Source organism: Abrus precatorius, unplaced genomic scaffold (assembly GCF_003935025.1).
Source record: "Abrus precatorius isolate BTA unplaced genomic scaffold, Abrus_2018 Scaffold9, whole genome shotgun sequence".
NCBI lineage: Eukaryota > Viridiplantae > Streptophyta > Magnoliopsida > Fabales > Fabaceae > Abrus > Abrus precatorius.
In genome coordinates this window covers 5927058-5950382 of record NW_020874439.1, presented here as the reverse complement: position 1 = coordinate 5950382, position 23325 = coordinate 5927058, and the positions used below count along the sequence as shown (strand labels likewise).

Genomic DNA, 23325 nt, shown 5'->3' with positions numbered 1-23325 from the left:
CTTTTAGCTTTTATTTTGATTTAATTATTACTTTGTTGAAAAAATAATAACCATCTGAAATAGCAAATAAAAAAAAAAACCATCTGCAATCGCAACCTCCCAAACGATTACTTAATCAAATACATTAATAAAATTACATATTATAATTTTTTTATTAAAAACCATTATTCCTTTAATTTTCAATTTATAGCTTTAGAAAACTTAAAAGAAATTTAAAAAACATTTAAACTTCAATACTTGCAATATGTATATGTATATATAATAAACTAAAACTCTAACCTGTGGTGGCCACACATTTCCATGGAGGAGAAAACAATCCACATAGCTGTAGTTCCCAGTCCTGGATACACCCACATAGTTCCCATTCTCAACTTCTCCAAAAGACTCATTCATATCCACCCTCACTTCAGCATTACATGCATCATTCCCACACTTGGTTCTGCTCCCACTGTCTCAGAAACCTTCCGTAAAACCCTACCACCAAACATCACCTTCACTTTGCTTCCCCCAGTGAATCCCAAAGACTTGCCACAAGGGATTGACCCTGCAGGCCAAATCCAACTCACAGTGACTCACTCACTTCCTTTCATACACGAGGCTTTGAAGTCATTAACTTCAAGGATCCCTCTTGTGGCCTTGGTGGTTGACACTTTTGCTGCTGAAGCACTTGACTTTGCCCAAGAGTTTAATCTCTTGTCCTATGTTTACTTTCCTTTGTCAGCCACCACTGTCTCTTTGCACTTTTATATGCCTAAGTTGGATGAGGAGACAACATGCGAGTACAAGGATTTGCATGATCCTATAAAAGTACCAGGTTGTGTGCCACTGCATGGTAAGGATCTGTATACCTCAGCTCAAGATAGATCAAGCCAGGTTTATAAACTATTGCTTAAACGTATAAAAAGGTTTCTTTTGGTTGATGGGGTGTTTGTGAATACCTTCTTGGAGATGGAAATGGGTCCTGTGAGAGCATTGAGTGAGGGTGGAGGTGGTAAGAGTAAGTGCCCTCCTGTGTATGCTGTTGGACCTGTTGTTCAAATGGGGTGTGGTGCTGGTAGTGATGATGCAAATGGGTTGGAGTGTGTTTCATGGTTGGATAGGCAGAAACCTTGTTCTGTTCTGTTTGTTTGTTTTGGGAGTGGTGGGACATTGTCACAAGAACAAATGAATGAATTGGCTTGTGGGCTGGAATTGAGTGGTCATAAGTTCATGTGGGTTGTGAGGCCGCCCAGTAATGAGGCTCATGCTGCATATCTTGGTGCAAAAGATAATGTTGATCCATTGAAGTTTTTGCCATGTGGGTTCTTGGAGAGAATCAAAGAGCAAGGTTTGGTTGTTCCTTTGTGGGCACCTCAGATTCAAGTCCTTAGTCACAGTTCGGTTGGGGGGTTTTTGAGTCACTGTGGATGGAACTCAACCCTCGAGAGTGTGCTGCAGGGTGTGCCACTGATCACATGGCCTTTATTTGCGGAGCAGAGAATGAATGCCATCGTGATAAGTGAAGGCCTAAAAGTGGGACTAAGGCCTAGAGTTAATGAAAATGGCTTGGTGGAAAGGGTGGAAATTGCTGAAGTGATAAAGCGTCTAATGGAAGGGGAAGAAAGCAGGGAAGTGCGGAAAAGAATGAAGGAATTGCAAGAAGCTGCTACTAATGCACTGAAAGAAGATGGATCTTCTACGCAGGCCCTTTGTCAGGTAATACGCAAGTGGAAAAATTTGGCATAGGAAAAAGAAGCTTCATGGAATGCTTTGGTCAGGATCTCTGCTTTATTACCCTTTATGTGTGTAATTTTTTCTGATTCTGCTTTGTAATGACTGCCAATCCTTCGGTGGACCCTTGCCACCAGTTTGTACAATGTGTGATTTTCTGATCTACAATGATGTCATCATGATAATATGCACCTTTAAGCTCATATTTTAGCATGCTTATATGACATTGTATTCGACACAGTTGACTGGAGCATAGCTATCGAATTCTCTCAATGACACATATCAAACATACTGTATCTCATACAGTGCATCACATTCTCTTTAAAGATACTCTTTTGATAAAAATGTAACTATTGACGAATCGGACACCTACATGAACCACATACCTAGTTGTGCCACGAATTTATTAAAGATGGACTGTAGCCATCATTATCTTCAACATGTAAAGTTTTGAACCCATTACTGGAGTCACATACTTTTGGGTTTGGTGGGTTAATCATGAATCTATGATTTACCATATTTTTCAGTTTCTTTTGAGGACTAATTTTATTGTTTTCCAGTGTAATTATTTCTCAGATGTATACTTCTGTTTAGACATTATACAGCTATTACAGTGCTTATGTTTCTGGTCATCTTAGATGGTTAGACTTAGGTCAATCACTGATGATTTCTTTTGTTTATGGATTCATAAATACCATTTTGACTAGGCTTTGAGAATGTGTAGTGAATTTCCTTTTCTTCTATAATGTCAGATGCCTTTTGCTTAGGAATGAGTCTACTTTGTTAATGGATATATGCCTTTTTCTCTCATCACCACAGATTTCAACACCAATTCAATGATGTTCAATATTGATTAATGAACTTCAACTTCAACTATGCTTATGACACCTAACCATTACTTTCTCATGTTATTGTTTTCAGCTCCTTCGTCCCCTGTTTTCCCCTGTTGTTTTATGTAGCTGTACAGTTTATCTGCCATCGTTGGAAAATTTAAACTTATTTTTTGGATTTGTCAAGCATAATCTGTGCAGGGAAATAATCCTAGTGATTTTTATCACCTTTTATGTATTTAATGGATAAGATAATACCTAAGGAGATCTTTACTTAGATAAACCGCCAATGATTGTCATTTCAACATGTTTGAAGGCTTGTGGCATTGACAAGTAATACAGTGAACATACTTCAGGTCCTTTTTGTTATTATTAATACTTACTAGTCTGACTTATTATATTGTAACTTAAAGAATTAAAATGACTAAAAGTAAGCACTGTTAATTTAGTGGATTTGGCTCAAGATTTCACATCACTTGCTTCTAGTTGTTCCTGCATGTTTAGGGTAGTTCTGTTGTGAAGTCCATTAAGTTAATGCATAAGAAGGCTTACTACTGATGGCATGCATTTTCTTAATCTGATCTACTGGACGTCTACTTGAGCATTTCTTGGCATAGGTTTGTTTGAGACTTCATTTATGGCATTGCATCTTATTGGTTCTAGATTACTCTAGCATAAATGGTATAGTTCTATCCAGAATCTCATTAAGTTGATTGCTTGTACCATGAGTTGGTTTATTACTTATATCTCTTGGTTTGGAATGAGATATTTTGCTGGTATATTATGAAATTTAAAAAAAAAATTGACATAAGTGATGTTAGAGATATAATACTATTCTTGGACCTACATGTAATTAACTTTTAGGAAATAAAAGTTTGAACTTAGCACAATACTTCTGATAGGTACCAGAAGAAAAAAAGAACACAGAATTACAAAAAATTAGCACAATACTCCATGTGGAAGCATTAACTTTTGTCAAAGAAATTGTACCATACCTTCTTGTTCAAGTTGGAAGTGCATCCAGCTGTCTTATAACATAAATCTCAATACCATGGATTTTCATTTTTTGCCCAACAGCTTTAAATTGAGAGGTTGCATACAATTTGTGTAGTGCAAGGATTCTAACATTAAATTTCCATGACAGGTTATGTTGAATTTCCTAGGTTAGTTAGGTTTTCTGAAGCTGTGACTTCAGCAATGTACAAGTAAACATAAACTTTCCAATTTGGATCACATAGGGTCCAGTGAATTCCAAAGTATAACTGTCTTTCTTCAGTGTATCAGTAGTCTTGAATCTCTTGATGACTTCAAAATTTAAAATGGTTCTCTATAGCCATTTCCATTAACATTTATTGATGAGGAAAGGATGACATAATTTCATGATGAGAAACTGTGGCCTGTAGGAGAACAAATTTCATATCTATTAGTTCCATTGAATGACCCAATGGCATAACATTTGTAAAGTAACAGTGTAGCAGATTCTCCAAACTAAGAATTGTATATAAATAGAACTATTAAGTGGCGTAAGTTCCAATAATGAGGCAAACATTTGTCACCTCTGATTGTGCCATACTAATTATTTCCATTGTAGCTTCTTCTAAAGCATTTCTAATTTAACTGATGACCAAAAATTGACACTGAAATACAAATCAACTATTCGATCTTTAGCTTGTGCCTTAAATACAATTTCAACTTTAGTATTGTTTAGGCTTCTAAAATCAGGGGATATATGACGCCATTTATATGCCATAAAGCCACTGTTGAAAGAAGAAAATCGAAATCTTAATTGGAATCTTGCTTATCAATGCTTGAAGGCATACTACATGATCCAATGTTTAAAACTATGCATAGCATCATTCATAAGAAATGGTTTTATATGACAAAGAAATTTGAGAATTATTATTTGATACCAGACACAAGATGACCCACATTGCACTTGTAAAAGCAAAAATTCCATTGCAAAAGTTATGTTTGTAGTTCCTCTGACTCATATCAAGATTTGATTCACAAGGAAATGAGGTTTTCTCAAGTAAAATTGGTGTTTTTCTGTTTGTTACTCAGAAATTGGCTAAAAGGACAAGCTAATAAAGTTGTAGGGACAATGGAGACAAAAGCAATAACTTCAGTAAAGAAAGAAGTTATAAGATCATTTTTGATTAAGAAAGTCCCTCCAGCTATAAAGGAAAAGTGGCCAAGTGAGGACTTAAGGTCTCCAATATTTATCAAGCTAGATGATGCAAGAACTCATTAATCTTGATGATGTTAAGTTCCTTCAAGAAGCTTCAAAAGATGGGATTGACATTCATTTGATGTGTCAACCGGAAAATTTTTGAATGTAAGTGTCTTAGATCTTGGAGTTTTTAGTGTTATATAGTTTGTGATACAAGGAATCACCTAAAACTATTGATGAGCTTGTCGGTGTAGTGGTGAAATCATTTGAAAACTCTTATTCAGTGAAGTCCAATTGCATAAAAAAAGGTTCTAATAAATATAAAATTTCACATGTTAATAAGGAAAAGCTAGAAAGGGAAAGATAATTATCCACTCAAAATCCAATATTATCACTAGTTTAGTAAAAAATATTTTATCGTTTTGATTTAATTTAAGCTATTATTATTTTACCTTCCTATTTCTTGCCTCACGTTCTGTAACATCCTAATTCTCAGTACCCGTGATCTGCTGAATTTTGACAGAATCTTTGTCAAGAAAAAAAATTTAAATTATTAGGAATTAGTTAATGTGGCTTTAGAGTTTTATATTCATTAGATAATTTGTAATTTTCTATAATTTTTAGGAAATACTTAAAATTGGCCTATTTTGCGAGAATTTTAGCAAAAATAAATAAATTTTCAAATTGAATCTAATTCTATAGCAAATAAAGCCGTAAAATTTTCAAAATTTTACGCGAGACTAATAATATTAGAAAGATCTTGGAAAGTAAATTTTTACAATGAAATTTGATAAATTTCAAAATTTTATTTTTCAGTATATCTAATACGCAGACAAGAAAAGAACTGATCCGAGAGCAATTTGAGTGAATTAAAATTTTAGTGACTATCCCAGTATTATTCTAAATATTCTACTATTTTTTTTAAAAATTTTCTCTACCTGTTAAACTGAAAAAGAAATATACATTTGCAAAAGTGAAATTTTTAAGTTAAAAAAAAAAGATAAAGTAATTAATTTTTTTTCTTTTAAAAAGTGATTGAGAGAGAGAGTCATCTTCTACAAGTTTCCCGTAAGTTTTTTTTCATTTTTCTCTCAAATACACTACTCACCTTCAAGCTTGATTTTGAGGGCCAAAACTTGATCTTTTTGAAAAGCTTCAAGAGGTAAACTTGTTACCCTTATCTTCCTCTACACTTGTATGGTTTTATTTTTTTTTAAAATGGTGTTATTTAATTTTCTCTTCTTACTTGGATGAGCTTGAATAGGAATGGGAAGGGTGTTATCTTGCTTTTATTGTTGTGGTTTTACATCTAGGATACAAGAATCATGCTTGAAATGGAGGATTAGAAGTGGTTGAGCTAAAAACCTAAAAACCCAAATTCGCAGGTCACTGTTTACTAAATTTTGGGATTTTTATGGACTGAATTAGGAGTTTATGTCTTCATGAAAGTTGTAGCCCTTTTAATAATTGAAATTTAGAAACTGGTTTCACCTCAAACGGATATTTGTAACTCAAGTTATGTCCATTTTACTAACAAGTGTTCTAGCTGTCACCTTAGGAGGTTGCCTGTTCTAACAGCCACGGAGTTTGATTTACTGCGACTTATGAGTGTAAAATTAGGACTCGACTTCTTCATAAAAGTTGTAGGAAATTGTATGCTTGAAATTTAGAAATTGGTTTTATGTCAATATCTTATGTGTAGCGTGAGATATGACTAGATTACTAAGATGTTCAGAGTGTTAGTGTAGTTGATCCCTGTCATAAGCAGCCACCGTAACCTGAAACCTGGCACTATTATATAGGGTATTTGAACTTACTTCCTTCATAAAATTTGTAGATAAATAAACCCTTGAAATTTATAAACTGGTTTCATGTTAAAATATTAAGTATATCTTGAGTTATGGCAAAAACACTGAACCTTGTGCAATCTGCTCGAAAATTTCCCTGTCATGACTTTAATCAACTTTGTTGCACAATCTATTTCGAATTAGACTTTGACCTCTACATCAATATTGTAAATAATTACGTTATTGAAATTTGGGCTTTGACCTCATGTCAAAACAGTTTATATAACTCTAGAAAATTCCAAAGTACTGAACCTTGTTCATGCTCGCCATTAGGATTCTTCTTACTCTAAGTGTGTACCAACTAGGATGATTTTTTTTAAGTTAAGTGTGGGGTAAACGTGAGCTTAACATATTAAAAAAAAATTGGATTAACAAAACAAAGTGAGTTTAAATTCCCACGAGATAAAATCAGAGAACTATAAGGTTCTAACTAGCGTTTCATTACGTGTATAGATTTCGTCGGAAATCAACTTCAAGCGTTAGAGAGAACAAACGTGGACGTAACAGGTAAGGGGTGGGCTATGTAGTAAGGATTACATCATAAACTTATTTAATCTTATTTGTTGAAATTGTCTAAATTTTGTTATGATTGATGATTGTGATTTCCTTATATGCTTAATTTTGATAATGGTTTGACTATGTGTTTGGTGATGGAAATATATGTTTGATACTTCATTAAGACATAAATTGTGTTATATGATATGAGTCGTCTTTGAGTGAGCATTTATGTGCATGGTGGTTTTTCATGGAAAAGTTTAATGAAAACAAATTGAAATGATTGAATGATGGATTGAGAACTCTTATAAACCGTATTGGAAAGTTTTCTGAATGCAACAGATATTTGGAAAATTTTGAAAAATCCGTATTACAGAGGAAACTCTGTCAAAACTTTGAAAAATATTCAGACTTAGAAATTTTTTTTTATCATTCTCAAACAAATTTAAGAATTTAAAAATATAGGACTTTTTTGAGAGAAAAATCACTTAGGAACTCATACATTACTCATCCGAAAATGGTATTTTGTGCAAAATGGGGAATCAGAGACTATGGACTCTGGGAATACGATGGGGAGGCCCTAAGGGAGGACTTGGGGATAGGAAGGGTAGTGGTTGGAAGCCCTAAAAGGCTCAGGCTCGCTACCTGTTGTCGGGGATCCCACTGTACAAACTCTCCTGTACCTGACTGTACACTTGCGGTATATCATGGTCAGTGAGCTACTAGGTTCATATTTGAGCGTGGATCTCAACAATTCTGTGGGTGGATTTCCATACCTAGTAGTGTCAACTCCTGGCTACCCCAGCACTGATTTAAGAAACAATTCGGGCCCGCATGCATGGACATTTTAGAAAAACAAACTAAGATAATGCACCATCATCATCATTCATTTGAAATGTGATTGATCTGTGAATATTTGTGATGTTGATTTTTAATGTGATGTATGAACTATTGCTCACCCTATTGTTGTTTCTATTTTCTTTATTATTTTTTTTGTACCTGCGGTATTCATTGGACTTGATCGGTTACCACCTGTAGCAGAGAGAGATGGCCCAGATTCCACACCAAATGAATATGACGATCAGGCTCATTAGCCCGGAGCCACATCGATGGCAGCACGATTGGGATAGACACACCCATACTTTTGCGGGCATACTTACTATATTTTTGAGGAGAGCGGCAGCCCAGAGCCACATCGATGGCAGCACGATTAGGATAGACACACTCATACTTTTGCGGGCATACTTATTATATTTTTGAGGAGAGCGGCAGGACCCGGAGGTGGTGTCCCTATTACCATAAAGACTAGACTAACCCTTGACTTAGATAATAATAATCCTTTTCAGCCCATACCACCACCAATTCCCCCTCCAGCTGAGGACGAGGAAATGGATATTGATATTCCAGAGGATTATGATCCTTTGATCACCGATGAGTCTGAAGATATGGATTCGGAGTAGGACTGATACTACTTTGTTTTTTTTTTAGTGGCGAAGGTTAGTCGTAGGTAGTATTTTGTTGTACATAGATCTTTATGGTATTGGGTAGAAGCCACTCTTTTTGATTAGTTATGCTGCTCTGTAGGAAGTCGTCTCCAGTGTTGCTTTTATTATTTTGAAGAACTGTAACTAATATTTTATATGAATGTAATTATGTTGATAGGTGAAATGGTAATTGAGTTCCTCAATTAACAGTGTTGTGTAATGCGGAGAATTTACTAACCAATTTACCCTTTGTATTACTTCTAAAGGATATTTAAATATTTATGAAAGTTTACCTTAAGTACTTTATGCAGTGACAAAATTCTGAAATGTGTTATTTAAAATTTGCTTGTTAAAGTTTATTTTTGAAATTAATGGTTTAATATATTGTTATTATGTATGAGGGGAAGATTATTAGTATATATATATAAATCACTAATTCTTTAATTAAGGGTTTTTAAAGGAGAGGGTTACACGTTCCTATATATGTTTTTGCCTTAACCATTGATTCAGTTAAATAAAAGGAGTACATAATATAATAGGTCACATCCATTTTTTTCAGCAAGTTAAAATTATCTAAAATACTATGAGACACATCCCTATTGCAGCTAACTTTTGTTTTAAGCTGGTTATAAATTAGCAAAAAGAAATCAATGAGAGATGAAGGAAAAATAAAATTGAATACTTGGCAAAACCGTAGGGGTATATTTGATGGGGGAAAAAAAATTCTATTTAAACAATATCTAATGATTGTTTGTAAATAAATGTGGATTACACTAATAATATCACAAATAAATAAATAAATAAATAAATATATATATATATATATATATATATATATATATATACGGGAAAAGATTTTCTTATACCGTTATAAGTTTAAAATCTCTTATATCCAATCCGAGCCTTTTATTTAACTTAAATTTAACGGATTATAATTTATTACTTTACTGACTGTTAGATTTAAGTTAAATAAAAAGCTCAGATTGAATGTAAGAATTTTTAGACTTATACTGATGTAAGAAGATTTTGTCCCATATATATATATATATATATATATATATATATATCACTAATAAAATTTAAAATTTACGTAAAGTACAATATTAAATTGCAAAAATATGAAAGAAAAATTATAAAATTTAGATATAATATCTAGTAGAAGAACTTCATAAAATTTAAGAAGATAATTTTTAAACACCCTTCTAACTACTGGTTGGAACTTCTTTTCCTAAAAAGTTATTGCTTCTTCATCATTATCATCATCTTTTCTTCTACTAAAAATTTATTCAAATCAAATATATAGTCGGCCTTTATATTTAAGTCAAAATCCCTTATTATTTTATGCTTTTCTCCATGAAACACCTCAAATGAATCAATATCTTGATCAACTTCAGGGAACCTCGAACTTTATTCATTTTGTCTTTTTGCAAGCATGTGTCAATGTCATCTTGTGTGCTAACAAAGAAGCCTTTAAATCTATCTATGATGCTAAGTTAATGAGAAATTAGATGAAGCAGTAGAGAACAAAAAATTTAAGTATTTTGTGCTCATAAAAGGAGAAAGACATGTTAATATGTTTTATCCACAAAACAATTGATCAATGCAAGATGTAGTCTATTTATAGTATGTACTTTGATTTTAAAATATTTAATTATCTTTGAACGGTGATCTTGGTGACATTTTAACCATATGGTTATTGACCCAACCCATAATTTTGGACGAGAGTAATAGTGTTTTGACTTTTACTTGAGTAAGAAATCCAAAATCCCCAGACATAAGTTTTGTGGCATTCCATGATTTTGGCCAATTGATTAAGACACCAACTAGAAAATGCATAGTATTTGGAGAAAACAACAATAGCTATTTGAGACCCTTCTATTGCATGCAATAGTTCTTGTCCTAACGCAAATCCCAAGCCTGTCATCATCAAAGAAGTGTTGACTCCAACATTTGAGAGTGTAGAATAGAGATGAGAAACTATATTTTTTCGAGTGTCCTCTCCTCGAAAGCTTAGGAACAGGTTGTATATTCAATGACAATCGGAGGATGACGAAGAAGACATTGAATGAAACGAACTGAGTTCAACGAGTTAGACAAGACTAGGGAATGATGATAATAGAGACTCGGCTATTGGTAAGTATAGACTTTGTATACATCGCATGTTGACTAGTGATTGATCCCACCAGGTTGTTCATTTATTCTTGAATTTCTTTGTTCATGTTGAATCTTTATTGCATATACTTTTAAATTAATCTTCCACATGTTTTTAAAAATAAAAATTTACTTTCTTTTGGGTAAAATTTTAATTTATTTAAATTAGTTATATCGACATTTTATAGTTTCAAGTATTCTAAGACATTATATTTTAATTTATAAATATCATTAAAAACATGAATTCTTTATTAGTCTACCCTATATATTAAATGTGAGATTTTATTTTTAAATGGAAGTATTTTTTAGAATGTCAAACAAAAATATTTTAGGGGTGCTTGCTATGGTGCCTAGAGATTTGAAGGAGCATTAGATGCCCCTCTTGAATGGATTAAAAAATTTATTTAATTAATTTAACAAATTTAATATGTATTTTTATTATCATTTTTTATTTAAAGAAAGTGATAAAAAAATGTTAAATTAGCAATGCTTTGAGAGCAAGTTAGTCGACACATCGGTGAAACATGAACGATGACGAATAAAGAGGACAAATGGTGAATCAAACGTGAATTTAGTGGCAAGTTTTATCCTTTTAAGTGACTTGTGGATGCCATGGTTTAAGCCTAGAAGGGTCATGTTTAATGATGATTAGTTGGTTGCACATACTCGGCTTATCGACGACAATGGTTTGTCAATGACATGTTAATAATGTTGTGGTTTTAATTTGATTGAGTTGGTGTCAATGAATCATGCGTCGTGTGAAATAAATAAACTAATTTCAACCTTTTTGATTGATACGAGACTTTCAACTTTTTAACTTAAAGCATTTTTACTAGTTACATCATCTAAAAGTTGAAGCACCAATGTCATGTAAGTTTCCTACATTGAGCTTTTAAATTTTCTTTCAAATTCAATTTTAATTTTAATTTGTATTTTTTATAATCAAATTATTAAATTTAATATTTTTAAATTTGGTCTTATTTAATATAATAAAATATTTATTATCAATAGTAAAATATAAATACACGATGTATTTTATTTTTTAAAAATATTTTAATTTAATAATACCTGTTTCATGAAAAATAAAATAAGATTTTAATAAAGAATCCGTAAATATTCAGAGATAAAAAAAAGTTAAATATATTATTATTGTGAAAAGTTGAAATTACGATAGAAAAAGATATAGTTTTATTTAAATATTGTTGGCATAAAAGCTAATTTAATTATAAATTAGGCTTAATTGCACTTTTGGGTTTCTTAACTATCATGTATATTTGATTTTAGTTTTCTAATTTTTAATTGCATAATTTTAGTTCTCCTATTTTCTCAATTTGGCAAATTATCCTTTCTTTAAGATATCATCCAAATTAACGGGAACTACACGTTTATTTTCTTCCTCCTTACATTTTTTATTCTCCAACTATTGTATTTGTTTGATTTTAATTTTAATTGTAAAATTTTAATCCGCTTATTTTCTTAATTTAACAAATTTAGTCTTCGAACTATTATGTTTCTTCTTCTTGCTTGCCCCTTGATATGTGTCAAGTAAATTATAACACAAATTAAGACACTTATTTACTTCAATGAATTTAATTTGTATTTTAGTTTCTTTTTAATTTAGAAGAGTTTGAATTAAAATGTTTATTTTGATTTAGAAATTGAGATGAAGATATTCATTGATTGTTTTTGTTGAATTCTTGTTTCCAGGAGCTTAATGAGGATAGAAGGCAAAGGGGATAGGAAGATTTGATTTTTAGACCCATTTTCTCTCAAACAAAAATCCCTCACTTAAGTGAAAATGCATGAAGTAGCAAACTTAGGTCTCTGCTTGGTTTTCACTCAAGCAAGAATGTCTTTTTAGCTTGAGCGAGAATTTCTTACTTAAGTGAGAATTCATTAACTCTGTGTTTTAAAAAAGAACCAGCAATAGAACTTCAACAAAGGAGAATTAAGGCATTTGGTGAATAAGCATTAGGACACCATTTCTCAATCTTTTTCTCTTCTTTGTTTTGTAGTAATGGACACTATGAGTGGCCAAACTCTTTTTAGGATTGGATGTAATATTTAATTTTGAAGTATTTTGATGATTTATTTATAATCATCCATTTTTATAGATGTTGGTGGTTTTATTTTATTTTTAATACTTAATTCTATTTTAAATGATAGTATTTTGATTTAGGATCCAAGGTTTGGCTAAAAAGCAAGTCTTAGAATCAAATTAAATAAAAGTCACTTGATCTGTTGTGATGTTAGAAATATGTTTCAATATATCAATTGCTTTTTAACTCTTGTTTCTAATGCTAGAAGATTCATTAAGTATATGAGGCATTGTTGTTCATATGATACTCTTAGGAATCTTATATTTGAGAAATCGATATAATGAAACATGAAGAGAATGTATCTATTTCTATAGAATAATTTCTATGTATTTATTCTTTAAAATATGGAGGAAGATGAATGATAAAATCCAATCTCAATTCAAATCCTAATATTTTTATATCTTAGTCAAATTCAATTCTTGAATCTCTAAAATTCTCAACAATGAACATTAATTTGTTCAAACATCAATATTTGTTGTTAAGAGTTTTGTTTAGGATATTAGAGATTATAAATATATCTACCAATCTGTATGAATATGAAAACCTATATTCCTTTACTAAAACAAAAGCTTGGTATGCTTACTAAAGATTCAACAAGTTTTCTAGCGCAATTGCCACATATTGTATTTAGATATTTAGCAATTTCAGTTTATCGTTATTAAAACTCACCTTTTGTACAATTTATGGATTCTTTACTCGTGCTAATTTATTTGTTTAAATTTTGTGATTGTATGTGAGGCAAAACTCCAACTGAGTAGTGTTTTTTTTTTATACCAAAATTGAAAGGACAACTTGAAGGAATAAAAGCAAAACCAAAAGAAGAAAGCAAGCAAAAGAGAAAATAAGATAGGACGAGAGTTCCTCTCAATCTCAACCTGTAGTAATCCCTTCTACTTCAGAACCAACAATGATTGAGCAAGGTCATTATTCGACTCCATCTCAAGATTTAAGTTATTTCTTGCAATCAAATAAAAAATTGCATGTTATTAGTAAAGAAAACAATCTTTGTGCATGTATATATTAAGCTTGGACTCTCGAATCTTTTGATTCTTGGGTGGTGGCGAACAATAGCAGAAGATGCCCGCCGGCCCAGTCCCCTTATCCTAACATGCTATGGTGCCTTCGGGTGGATAGGAGCGGGTCGAGTAGGTATTCACTTTGAACTCAAGAAATCAGTTTTACTTAATTATTGAAAGTTTTCTTCTTCTTTTTTTCTTCCTTTTATTCATAGTACAACTGCTATTTTCAATAGCTTATGACTGAACGCATCAATTAGAATTGTTTACTTTTACTTTCAAATCTCACCTATCCTAAATTAATCAAGTTTAATTTTTATATTATTTTTTCTCAAATTTAAGCTATTTAATCTCTTTATTAATTTGTTATTATTGTTTTAAAAGCTATCTTTTTTTAAAATCGAAAATATTTATATTTTTACTTGTTTTTCTGAAGTCTTAAGCAAAATTATCTTATAATTTTACATTTTCTTTTTTTATTTATAATATAAAATATACTTAAATTAAAAAATTAATGTGCACTAGATGAGATACTTGTCATTAATTTTTATAATATAAATTATTATATTTCTCATTATTCAAATTATAAGCATTTTGGATTTGTATTTTATTTTCTTGTGACATGTAATTTTATCATTATTTACCACTTTTATATATTTACAATTTTGAAAAATTATTAATTATTTATAAATTTTATTTTTACGTTAAATCTCTTTTTCTTTCAAATATCATAATTATTACATTAATTACTTTTAAAAAATTATTTTTCACAATAGGTTTTCTTCTGTTATGTCAAATCTGAATTATATATATATATATTTAAAATTTCTTATTTTTGTTTATCTTTTTACCTTATTTAATTGAATGAATTATGCAATCTTGTTAATAATTTTAAAATTTATTCTTTTAAATTTTATTTTGATTTAATTATTACTTTGATTAAAAAAATAACCATCTGCAATCGTAACCTTCCAAAGGATTACATAATAAAATACATCAACAAAATTAAATATTATAATTTTTATTAAAATCTATTGTTCCTTTACTTTTCAATTTATAGCTTTAGAAAACTTTAAAAAACATTTAAACTTTAATACTTACACTAGCAATATGTATGTATATATATATATATATATATATATATATATATATATATAATAAACTAAAACTGTGTAACCTGTTGTGGCCATACATTTCCATGGAGGAGAAAACAATCCGCATAGCAGTAGTTCCCAGTGCTGCTACGTGGATTTTATATAAATATTTATTTTTTAATCATAATATTCTATTGAATTAAATAAGATTAAATTAAAAAGAAATTTTGAAAATTAAAACTAATTAAAAATATTTAATATAAAATTGAAATTAAGATTGGATTAAAAAAAATTAAATGTTGAATGAATAAAAAGTAATGTAACATTATAAGAAAAATAATTAATACCTAAAAATCTTCTCATTTAAAAATTAGAGTCCAAATTATAAAAGTAGATTATTTGTGTGTAGGGAATTAATTATTGATGTAAAACAAATATACACTAATTTGGATTCCTTCTACTTCATAAATGTAAAATATAAATGGATATTTTGTATAGTTTCAATTTCTGTTTACTTTTTACAAGTTTTTTAGGACTTGCGTTCTTAATTTTTAATTGAAGGTAAATTTTTAAATTTTAATTTTATCATAAGAAGACTCATTGTTTTAATATTTACAGGTGAAAATAGAAAGGAGAAAAAAAAGAAATTATAGATATTGAAGACTTCCTAAAAATTATTAGATTTTCATAATGTTTTTCTCTTCTAAAAGCCTAGTATTTTAAGATTTATAGTCAAGAAAAGAAATTTTCTATTATATAATGTAATTTAACATTTATAATCCAGATCTCTTGATTAGTGATTTAAGATGGTATAGGAAACTTTAGTGCATTTTTCTTATAATTGGTCTGCTACTTAGTTGTTGGTATAGGAAAATTTTGCATTGGAGTCGTATTGAACGTAATTCTTTTTATTATTCATTTCAAGACTTATTGGAAGGCAAAGTTGAAGAAAGTGAGCTGCCACCAATGTGCTAGGACTCTACAAGAGAAAATATGTAGATTATCCTTTTTTTTCTTAGCCCTTGTTTCTTTTTTGCTGTACTTTCATCTTGCTTTTTCCCAAAGAGCGACCTTTCTTTCAAACTTTTATATTAAAGAAATGCAAGTATTATTAATCAAATTTCTAATTGTTAAGTCTAAGAATTAAATTACGTTACCGTTGTTTAAAATATCATATTCTTAATTTATCTGTTTATAGAGTTCATTGAATTTGTATGATCTAATAGCATGTAACATCTTCATTTTTATTCCCTTGTGTTGGATAAAATAAGAATTTTGGGCAGGACTTCTCGCTCAGGCGAGATGTGTCTCGCTCAAGTGAGACAAATATTTTAGGACTAGGCATTCTAGAGCATTCTCGCTCAAGCGAGAAAGCATAGAGTTATCTCAACTGTTCTCTTGTTCAAGCGAGAAGGGAGCTCGCCCAGGTGAAAAGGGAGCTCACCCAGGCGAAGAGAAGGTCGCCCAAGCGAGATAGAGCTCGCTCAAGCGAGCTGTCGCAAAGAAATCTGAAACTCTCTGGACCCGTCCTCGCTCAGGCAAACCTCTCGCTCAAGCGAGGATATCAGAAAAACTATTGTCTGATTAGCTCGCTCAAGCGAGAGCCCACTCGCTCAAGTGAGATCGCGTGGGTTTGAAGGGTATTTAAGAGCTTCTATGTTGAGAAATTTTATTTCTCACCAAAAGCACTTCTTCTTCTCTTATCTCTCTAATCTCTCCTTCTCCCATCCTAAAGAAAGCCCTTAATACTTCTGAATCTCTATTGGATCTAAGCTCCAACGTCTGTTCTTCTTGGATCAGAGTAAGTTTTTAGAACCCAACCTTCGAATCTACTTTCTATTTCTCTATTCTTTCTCCTTTTAATAGTAATCTATTCTTGAGCCTTAGTCTTATTTTTATATGTAAGAACTCCATAAGAATCGGAGTAACCTATTTTATAATTGATAAAATTTTTGTGAAATCATAAGGTAAAAGTGAATTTTAGGTATAAAGAAAGATTCTGAGTTTTATTTGAAATTACTGGAATCAATTTATTAGCAAAACGCATAAGATGGAACAATATTAAGAAATGTTAGGGCTAAGTTGTTTGGAATGTATATGAATTAAGTGACAAAAGATAGAAAATACTGAACTCTAGGTTAGAAGATTTTATTGGAACTAAGAAAATATAACATCTAGCGAAGTATTATAAGACTACATGATTTGGGCTGAGTCTGAGGGTGTCCGACCCCTGCCATATCATGTGCTAAGATGTTACTGTTTTATAAATGTTATGTTGAAATAATATGAGCATGCTGATTGTGTGAAATTGTGTGCTAATATGTGATGAAGTATTAGAACATAGTAAAAGTGTTGAATTGCATGATGATGTGGTATGGTTTGAGTTGATGATTATATGAACGTAATGAAATTTAGGGAATATTGGGGAGAAGAGATTTATTAGTATGTGAATTAGAATTTGGTTGGTATATATATATATATATATATATGAATTGTTGAATATGTTTTGATGGATTTAATAATAAGAAAAGGAATGGAAATGATACCAATGAATAGAAGTGTATGAAATTGACTTCTTAGAATTATGTGATATGAAAAGTAATGATATGTGTGATGGACGAAAAATGGAATACTAGTATGTGTGTTACAGATACACCGATTGATGTGATTATGATATATGTGTTGTAATATATCGACAGATGAGATTATAACATATATGCTGTAATAGATTGATTAATGTGTTTGCAATACATGTATTAGAACAGTATAATGTGATGTGCCACGATTGAAATATGGTATGGATAGTTCAAGGATACACTGGGGGTATAGGGTTTGGAGTCAATTGTGGAAATCCAGGGAAAATGAGAGTGGTAAATATTGTTCACTGATGTGTACACAATGTAAAAGTGGGAATCATTTGTTTAGAAGGCTGTGAATGCACATGTTCTATCTGTGTGTGGTTTATCTCACGAACGACTATCTATGTTGCAAGTCTTTCATAACTAGAAAAAGTACGTTGCAAGTCTTACATATTGGATGATATTTGGCTAAGTGTAGAGTAATATATTTTCATGTTTTATGATTGTATGTCTAACAACGAAGTTAAGTCTGGAGGAAATTGATGTGAATGAATTAATTATTTTTCAAGAATAAAAGAAGTTATACTGCATGTGTATGCTAGAAAAAGTAGGAAATGTATAGACTTTGAATAGAAATTGAGAAATATTTTGAAATCAATATGAAAAGTGAAACGAATTGAATAATTGAATTATAATATCATACACTGAGAAATGGGTGTTAATTAATCAAATTGATGAATAAATTTATTAGAAATTGATTGTTTCTAACTTAGTATATGCGCATTTTAAAAATAATGTATGCATTATTTCTTGTATGTTATAAATTAAGATTTAGTGGGCAAGAGATGCTTACCCTTACAACTAATTTTCAGGTAAAAAATATCGGTCCATTCTAGAGTCGTACCCGTAAGGAGTGGTAGGAAGGGGATTGCTTTGAAGAGTTTAATTTATTTAACGAAGACTTGCAAAGATATTAGTGAATAATTTCTATCGAAAGTCATTTACCCTATGTAATTATATTAATGAAAGTTTTAATTTAGAGTTAAAATATTTTAATAAATTGCGGAGAAAGTTTATTAATATGAGGGTTTAGATTTTCTTAAATTTGTGATTTGAGAATCTTGAAATATAGATATATAAATAAAATTTAAATTTTTCACCTTTTCACCAATTTAGAATCTACGTGCTTAGAAACATTTTTTACCTTCATCTATCTTTTACCCATTTTCATAAAATGATTTATAATATTTTCATATTTTATAAAAGAAAGTAGATTAATGAGAGGAGGATGTTACATAGCACATATCTAATTGCACACAATGAGATATTGTTACATTATTGTTAATTAATTAGTTAAATTTTATTAGAAGCTCAATTATTTATGGCTTAATATTTGCTTTGTCGTTAGCAAAATGACACTTCAAGATTTGTTGTGTTAAAGGAAGTTTTGCTACGTTATCAATTGATTATTTTGTCTACATGTTCATTTATTTATCATACTTTTCATTGTATAATTTCAAATATATTGGCAAAATATAGAGTAATAAAATTTTTCTTTCTTTAATGCTTCTGTTGCAGTAAATTATTAGAAATAGACTAATGATTCACTTCAGTTAGCTAAATATTAACCAATGTTAGTTGATACAATTAGAAATATTTGAGGTGATGAGTTAACTTAATTGAAGTCCACTGTTACGAGTGCATCCATTGGAGTTAGTTTTAGCTATTGTAATGGTCACATCATCTGCCTAGAAGAAGCCATAAGAACTTATTTTGTTCCTTAAAATTGACCTGGTGCTACCTAATCAAGTTAGATCGTGTTTACCCCCCCTGTGCTCATATTTTCTAGTTACTATATTGTTGTTAATCCTTATGTTTAGTATGTTTTCTAGCTACTATTTAACGTACACCTTTCTTTATTTGACTTTCTTTATTTAAAATATTTGATGAAATTTTGATTAAAAATAGAAGTTTTATTATTTCAAAAATTTGCAAAATTCCTTATTTATTAAAATTAAATTTAAGGTGTTACAATTTATATCCAACCACTTCTTAATAGGAGGTAGTTCAAGTAGAGATCAAGTGTTATTTTTTAATATTGAATTATATTCATCCTTTGTTGCATTAAACCATTTAGGTCAAGACAGGGCCAACTTGACAAAGTAAGATTCAATAGTACGAAGGAGAGAAGTGAAAAAGGTCTCGAATGTTTTTGGTTTATAAATACCAGCTTTGGATTTGATGGTCTTAGAATGAGTATGAAGAGTCTATGATACTAAATACTAAACTTTTCATTAACCTCCTTAACCTTCAACACACTTAACTTTAAAGGATGAATTTGATATGATGGTTAGAAAGAGATGGTAAAAGAGGCAAAGTAAAGATGAATCATTCGATGGAGACTAAAATACTCAAAAATGTAGAGAAACAAATGTTGGAGAAGGCTTTGTTTAGCATAAACAAATAGAATGAGACAAAACAGTGTCAGATGTTCATTTGTGCAGTGGTGAAGATAACATGTACGTTCAAAAAATATGCACATGAATACGATGGCTTCCCTGAAGTAAAATCAATGTGAACTTCTGTTATTATATATATATATATTTGTTTATTGTTTGACTGGTATTCAATGATCCAAGGCTTAAGGCTTTTCTATCTTTTGAATTGACGTCTTTGGAAGTGTGTATATATACACTTGTAATTTTAGCACGGGATTTTACGTGAAAGGTTATACTTATCATATTTTTGTGTTAACGTTGTTAAATAATTGAGTTATTTACACTTGTTTGTGAAAAAAAAATATTTTATATTTAATTTTTTAATTATTAATTATGTTAAGATTTACTTTTAGGTTAAGAATTGCTTACTTTTATTTTCAAATCTCACCTATCTTAATTTTTTTTTCAATTTTAAGTTATTTAGTCTCTTTACTAATTTGTTATTATTGAGTTAAATGTTATTTTCCAAAATGGAAAATATTTATATTTTTACTTGTTTTTCTGAAGTATTATGCAAAATTATCTTATAATTTTACATTTTCTTTCTTTTAATTTATAATTTAACATATACTTAAATTAAAAATTTAACGTGCACCAGACAAGATACTTGTCATTAATTTTTATGATATAAAATTAAATTTTTCATTATTCAAATTGTAAGTATTTTAAAATCTATTTTATTTTCTTGTAACACTTAATTTTTTTATCATTATTTACCAATTTTACATATTTACATTTTTCAAAAATTATTAATCATTTATAAATTTTCTTATTTTATGTCAAATCTGAATTATATATATATTTTTTAAATTTCTTATTTTTATTGATATTTTTACCTTATTTAATTGAATTAATTATGCACACTTGTTAATAATTTTAAATGTTTTTCTTTTAACTTTTATTTTGATTTAATTATTACTTTGAGTGAAAAAAAAAACCATCTGCAACCTTTCAAACGATTACATAATAAAATACATATTAATAAAGTTAAATATTATAATTTTTATTAAAAACTATTATTCCCTTACTTTTCAATTTATAGCTTTAGAAAACTTTAAAAAATTTTAAAAAACATTTAAACTTTAATACTTACACCAGCAATAAATAAATAAATAAATAAAGTGCTAAGAAAATACATTCTCATGTATATAAATAAACTAAAACTCTGTAACCTACTGTGGCCACACGTTTCCATGGAGGAGAAAACAATCCACATCGCAGTAGTTCCCAGTGCTGGATACGGCCACATTGTTCCCATTCTTAACTTCTCCAAGAGACTCATTCATATCCACCCTCACTTCAGCATTACATGCATCATTCCCACACTTGGATCTGCTCCAAGTGTCTCAGAAACCTTCCTTAAAACTCTACCACCAAACATCACCTTCACTTTTCTTCCCCCAGTGAATCCCAAAGACTTCCCACAAGTGATTGACCCTGTAGGCCAAATCCAACTCACAGTGACTCACTCACTTCCTTTCATACACGAGGCTTTGAAGTCATTAACTTCAAGGACCCATCTTGTGGCCTTGGTGGTTGACACTTTAGCTGCTGAAGCACTTGACTTTGCGCAAGAATTTAATCTCTTGTCCTATGTTTACTTTCCTTTGTCAGCCACCACTGTCTCTTTGCACTTTTTTATGCCTAAGTTGGATGAGGAGACAACATGTGAATACAAGGATTTGCATGATCCTATAAAAGTACCAGGTTGTGTGCCACTGCATGGTAAGGATCTGTATACCCCAGCTCAAGATAGATCAGGCAATGTTTATGAACTATTGCTTAAACGCATAAAAAGGTTTTTTTTGGTTGATGGGGTATTTGTGAATACCTTCTTGGAGATGGAAATGGGTCCTGTGAGAGCATTGAGTGAGGGTGGAGGTGGTAAGAGCAAGTGCCCTCCTGTGTATGCTGTTGGACCTGTTATTCAGATGGAGTGTGGTGGTGGTGGTGGTGGTGATGCAAATGGATTGGAGTGTGTTTCATGGTTGGATAGACAGAATCATTGTTCTGTTCTGTTTGTTTGTTTTGGGAGTGGTGGGACATTGTCACAGGAACAAATGAATGAATTGGCTTGTGGGTTGGAATTGAGTGGTCATAAGTTCTTGTGGGTTGTGAGGCCGCCCAGTAATGAGCCTCTGCTGCATATCTTGGTCCAAAAGATAATGTTGATCCATTGAAGTTTTTGCCATGTGGGTTCTTGGAGAGAATCAAAGAGCAAGGTTTGGTTGTTCCTTTGTGGGCACCTCAGATTCAAGTCCTTAGTCACAGTTCGGTTGGGGGGTTTTTGAGTCATTGTGGATGGAATTCAACCCTCGAGAGTGTGCTGCAGGGTGTGCCACTGATCACATGGCCTCTCTTTGCGGAGCAGAGAATGAATGCCATTGTGATAAGTGAAAGCCTAAAAGTGGGACTAAGGCCTAGAGTTAACGCAAATGGCTTGGTGGAAAGGGTGGAAATTGCTGAAGTGATAAAGCGTCTAATGGAAGGGGAAGAAAGCAGGGAAGTGCAGAAAAGAATGAAGGAATTGCAAGAAGCTGCTACTAATGCACTTAAAGAAGATGGATCTTCTACAAAGGCCCTTTGTCAGGTAATACGCAAGTGGAAAAATTTGGCATAGGAAAAACAAGCTTCATGGAATGCTTTGGCCAGGATCTTTGCTTTATTACCTTTTATATTTATAACATTTTTCTGATTCTGCTTTGTAATGACTGCCAATCCTTCGGTGGACCCTTGCCACCAGTGTGTACAATGTGTGATTTTCTGATCTACAATGATGTCATCATGATAATATGCACCTTTAAGCTCATACTTTTTTGCATGCTTATATGACATTGTATTCGACAGTTGACTGGAGCATAGTTATCGAATTCTCTCAGTGACCCTGCGTACTGCATATCAAACACACTGTATCTCATACAGTGTATCACAATCTCTTTAAAGGTAGTCTCTTGTAATAATATAGTAACAAGTGACGAAAAGGATACCTACACGAACCATATAACCTTAGTTGTTCCACGAATTTATTAAATATGGACTGTAGCCATCATTATCTTCAACATGTACAGTTGTGAACCCATTACTGGATTCACATACTTATGGGTTTGGTGGGTTAACCATGAATCTATGATTTACCATACTCTTCACTTTCTTTGGAGGACTAATTTTATTGTTTTCCAATGTAATTATTTGTCAGATGTATACTTTTGTTTAGACAGTATACAGCTAGTATAGTGCTTATGTTTCTGTCATCTTTGACGGTTAGACTTAGGTCAATCACTGATGATTTCTTTTGTTTATGGATTCATAAATACCATTTTGACTAGGCTTCGAGCATGTGTAGTGAATTTCC

The 23325-nt window shown here is 31.0% G+C and overlaps 2 pseudogenes; both read left to right on the top strand.

The window, feature by feature from the left end:
- Window positions 1-23325, top strand: part of LOC113850663 — a 94176-nt pseudogene that overhangs the window by 25403 nt on the left and 45448 nt on the right.
- LOC113848897 lies at window positions 274-22621 on the top strand (annotated as a pseudogene).